Here is a 5,801-nt window from a genome sequence, read left to right as displayed (position 1 = left end):
TTTTTCTCTCCTTTTACTTATAAGTTGTTCATTTTCAATCTCTTTAACTATAAGTTGAATTTATTGATCGTGAGATTAAAGTTATATTTATTTGAAAAAAGATACTTTTATAAAAAAATATATATTATTTTTTGTAAAATATGTTTACGTAACTAAATAAACGAGAATAAAAAAGAAATTAAAGCAGCCATCGAAAATAAAATCTGTGCAATTTTACATAGACATAAGAAGGCATTAATTTCATATTCTATTTGGTAAGTTAGACATGAGAAAAAATTGTAAAAAAATTAGTGTCTCAAGTTAAAAATTAGTGTTTTCGCATTTTAGAGAGACACAAAATACATGTTTTTAATGGGTGTTTGTGTACGACTATGTCTTTCATATTTTTGTCTTAGTAAACAAACAACATACATGTATTTCTGTGTCTATATTTTGATGGACATGTATACCAAAAACAGACGCTGTCATATGTGTACTGCTTTATTTTTTTAATAATATAAAAAATTTGATAATAAAAATGTATTATGTATAATGTATATATATTTTTAATTGGTTAAAAATTTTATTTATTTGATATTTTTAGGTATATATTGAAAGATACAAGAAGTCCAAAGAGAAGTAAGATTATATTGAAGAGAAGATTGATATTAAAAGACAAAGAAAATACAAAGCAAAGCACAATTCAAGGTAGATTTTATATAAAAAAATAAATTAATTATTTTATCATTTTTGTTTTTAGGTTAGAATAATATATTTTTTTATTTGGTATTTTTAAGTATGTCAGTTCTATATATTTAGTTTTTATTGGGTATACAAAATAACTAACATGTCATGAGTATTTTGGCCGAATGAAAGCCCATAAAATACAATATTTTCTATATATTATTTAGCTATTGACAAGTAATAAATTATTAATTTACATTGTCTTCGTAATATGTTACTAAATTTGTTTATGAAAAATTACAGGAAATTCGAGTGATAGTTCTAATGGTGTGCATTTTCAATCGGTGTTGTCGAACATTACAAATAGCATTAATACAGATTTTTATTTTTGTATGATTTTTTTTAGAACTTGCTTATGGGAATGTACATGCACTTTATATATTTTGATTTTTCTACTATTTATTCAATTATAAACTTTAACAGAAAATATGTTCAAAACTAATATCTCGAGTTATCTTATTGGTAATAACCCAACACCACATTGATCAAGGTCTCCAATTACTAATCTACACTCTGTAGATAAAAAAAATAATGTTCCAATATTAGTGATATTAGTAATTCGGATATCACACATGAAGCATATGATAGTCTATGTCATCAGACAAGTCAACAACATCTTCAACAAACATCAAATAATATCTACCAGTTACTATGTTAATATGTTTTTATTATTTAAAGACCAAACATTTAACTTTTTAATTGGTCTATTAAAAATAATCATTGGTATATGCTAAATAATTATTATAGATTCATTGGAGTACACAAATCGAATTAGATTGCAAAGGGATGTAAGACTGAACAGGAAGACTATGCTACTTCAAAAGAGACATGGTAAGATAAACATGATAGATTGTAATTATCACAAAGCTAAAATTTTATTTTTTTTATCTTTAATACTACCTTCATAAATATATTCATAATTCAGCTGATTCAAACATTTAACATATATTCATTTTTCTTTTTTTATAATATAAAATACTTGATGTATTATCTCTAATGATTACATGAGCAAGTACATTTAATTCAAATTTAGATACTAAAAAAAGAATTAGAAGAAGTGTGCATAGCTGAAAAAAAGACACCTGATACAAAGAGAAACATTTTTGAAGGAATTGACTACAAATCTTTCAAAAAGTTTTCAAGAAGTTGAGAATATTATTGAAAATACGACTATTTTAGATGATTTTGTGCAAATTTAATACCCAGCCATATTCGATGTTGCTGAGAATACAGGTAATTTAAGAGGTAGCAATATCAGCACTTTATTATTTACTATTGTTATGCTTTTTATAAACAAAAAATTATCGTTTAGTGTTCAAGTTTTAAATTTCAAACTAAGATATGGTTATATATTATAATTTTTGTATTTGAACATTGATTTATTGTAAAACTTAAATCTTGAGGTTGGCACAATGAAATTGTATTATATGATCTCATCTTTTTAATCTATAAATTGCATTCTTTGGTAATCTTTTATAAATATTATTTTTATACTTAACATGGTGAAAGAAAGGTATATTTTTATATAAATTATTTGTTGCAGATATAACTAAAACAATTTATTATCTTGGTGATTATTAGATGTGATAGATATTGATGACCCAGAATTTTGTGTCGGCATTGCGACGCCATGATATGGTATGAGGAGAGACCAGAGAAGTCCAAAACAGGATCCAATTTTGAGTTCTCAATATGTTGTATGCGAGGAAAGGTACAACTGCCGTTTTGAAGCACTTGATCGGACGCTTGGGAATCTTATGTCAGTTACCGATCAACATAAGACACATAAACCATTTGGTGGTAAGATTGTTGTTCTAGGAAGTGATTTCAGACAGATACTTCCGGTGATTCCGAAAGGAAGTAGACACGATATATTAGCATCCGCTATTAACTTATCCCAGTTTTGGTCATTTTGTAAGGTTCTGAAACTGCATACGAATATGAGGCTTCTAATGTCTTCTTTGATTTTTTCTTAAGTTGTTATTTTTCTTTTGGTTTTTTTCGATTTATATGTTTGGAATTTAGAATTTTTTTAAATATAAATTGAAGTTATTTGGTTATTACTTGTGGTTTTAATTTTGTGAGTTTTGACACTCTCAATACTCCTGAGTTCGATTATACGTATTTGGTAGACTTTGCATATCCAAATTTGTTGCAAAACATGTCAGATTACATATATTTTCAGAGTAGAGCAATTCTTGCACCCACGCTTAAGAGTGTCGAGAAGGTAAACGATTTTGTCTTGACAATCTTTCTAGGGATGGAAAAGGAGTATTTGAGCTCTGACACAACATGTCAAGCTGATGAGAATGAAGATGTAAAACAAGAGTGGTTCACATCAGAGTTTCTAAATGACATCAAATATTCGGGACTACTCAATCACAAGTTGACTTTGAAGTCAGGAGTCGCTGTAATGCTACTGCGAAACATAGACCAGACTTCAGGTTTATGCAACGGGACAAGATTAATAGTTAACAAACTTGGCAGCAACGTAATTGGAGCGACGGTAGTGAGCGGTAGAAATATTAGAGATAAAGTGTACATTCCAAGAATGAACTTGATCCCTTCAGATTCAGGATTGCCATTTAAGTTCCAACGGAGACAATTTTCATTAACAGTATGCTTTGCAATGACCATTAACATGAGTCAGGATAAATCATTATCACATGTACGGCTTTATTTGCCAAAATCAATGTTCATCTATGGACAACTAATGATTTTCTAATGAAGTTAGTAAGATATTAGGTTGTTGATAAATTTTTATTAGCTTTTTGATATAAAATTTAGGGTAAAATTAACATGCTATTATTATAGTTATATATGTTCTTTTTTTTTTTATCTCCCTCCTTATGGTTCAAGAATATTATAAACTTCGAACTCTTCTATTCATATTTTACTTTGAATAAAGATAAAATAACATATTTAACATGTTTATTATATAACGATGATGATAGTGTTATACTAAATTTAAAAAATATATGATTATAAAATATTATTTTTAATTTAATTTATCAAATTTAAATATAAGCCTGTGCATCGCACGGATTTAACACTAGTTAAGTACAATAGTAAACACAAAAGTTACTTACATATACAAAATGTTAAAGATATTTTAATATATACTTGTCAGTATATATGATGTCACGTTTTTTCATTTTTCTCTTTAACTTTACAATAAAAAAATATGTGAACGTTACTTATATTTTTTTTATTTTTTACTGAAAACATTAATAATAATAACTCTTAATCTATTTACTAAATACATCTCCTAAATAGTCACAAAAAAAAACATATATCCTAAGTATTAATAATTATTCGATCTAAATCTGTTTCCATTATTATTTCCCATTATATATTGCAAAAATGCCTGAAATTAGTAAACATAGTTAAAATTTAATAACAATAATCTTGTTTTTCAATAAATAATTAAAATAATAAAACCTAACAGTATATATATTAATAATTAATAATAATTCAGTTTTATTATTAAAAACTAAACACACTACTACACATATAAATTAACTTAAAATTTAAACTAATAAAAAACTGAAACATCTAACATTTTATATAAAAAATTCTAAAAATAACCCATACTCATTAAATAATAATCAAAGCTACTATATTTTAGTCAACTTTTAACCTAAAAACCTAAATCATTAAAAAATATATACTAACGTCCAATTAATACTATACACTAAGTCATTAACGACAATTTATCAACACTAACAACTAATACTATTATTATAACTATAATGAAAAGAATATATTTTTTAACTATTCCTAATAACTAACAATTAATTTATTTATCTACTTAACAAAAAATTAATTCTAAAAACCAACTAATACTATTATTATAACTATAATGAAAATAATATATTTTTTAACTATTCCTAATAACTAACAATTAATTTATTTATCTACTTAACAAAAAATTAATTTAAAAAAAATTATATACTGTTTGTTTTTAAAATTTTTAGCTCAAAAAAATAGAATTAATCCTGAGTAACTACTAATAAAATGTATAAAATACTAATCTTTGTCTGTGTATTACTATAGCTGCCGTTTTCTTTGGTGTGGGGTAAGAAAAATTCAATTTTCAGCTTTGTTCTTCAAAGCATAACCTACATTTTGCATGTCTATTACCAGCGGTGTATTATAAGATTAGACTTGTTCTTGTTAATAGTAGGGGTGTTTGCGGTGCGGTTTGGATCGGTTTTGAATAAAAAATTCATCCGATCCGAACACTAATTTTGCTTGCGGTGCAGTTTAAAAAAAAAAAAAAATCTGATTCGATCCAATTTCAAGCGGTTTAAATTGGATTGGATTTGCGGTTTTATAAATTAAAAAAATTAAATACATATAACAAGTCTTAACATCAAATTTTAAATAATAAAAAATAACATAACAAGTCTCAACAATATTTTTAAAAGCCAACGATAACATAACAATAAAAATAAAATTATAGGTTAGTTAAAATAAATAAATAAATAATATTTTAAACATAAAATATTTATTAAATGATAATAATACTGAATAATATAAAAATGTATAACAAATTAAACATGTTACAAGTATACTTGTAAATATAATAATAAAATAATAATATTATAGTACATTGTGCGGTTTGGATTGGATTGGATCGGCTATGAAAAGTAGATAAAAAATCCGATACCATCTAACGGATTGTAAAAAATAGAATCCAATCAAATCCGAATTAATGCGGTTTTAATCAATTTTCGGTTTGAATTGAATTGGATAGACGATTTAATTTAGATTGGTTTGGATTTACACACCCATATCTATTGCATAATAGATCAACATTTTTGCATAATAGCACAGTAAAGATGGATTATACCATTTTTTTATCCATTCTTAAATTAATTTATGACAAAGAGAATATATGTAAATATGTACAAATTAGGGAAGTTAAAATTTAAACTAATTCAAATAACACTGTTAAAATTTAAATTAATTTTTATCTTATTTATGTATTATTATTATTATTATTATTATTATTATTATTTATTAAGTATTTTATTATTTTGTGAATATAAAATAAGATTTATTTATTTATTGGG

Source organism: Arachis duranensis, chromosome 3 (genome assembly GCF_000817695.3).
Source record: "Arachis duranensis cultivar V14167 chromosome 3, aradu.V14167.gnm2.J7QH, whole genome shotgun sequence".
In the NCBI taxonomy this organism is placed as follows: Eukaryota; Viridiplantae; Streptophyta; class Magnoliopsida; order Fabales; family Fabaceae; genus Arachis; species Arachis duranensis.
This window is presented reverse-complemented; position numbering follows the sequence as displayed.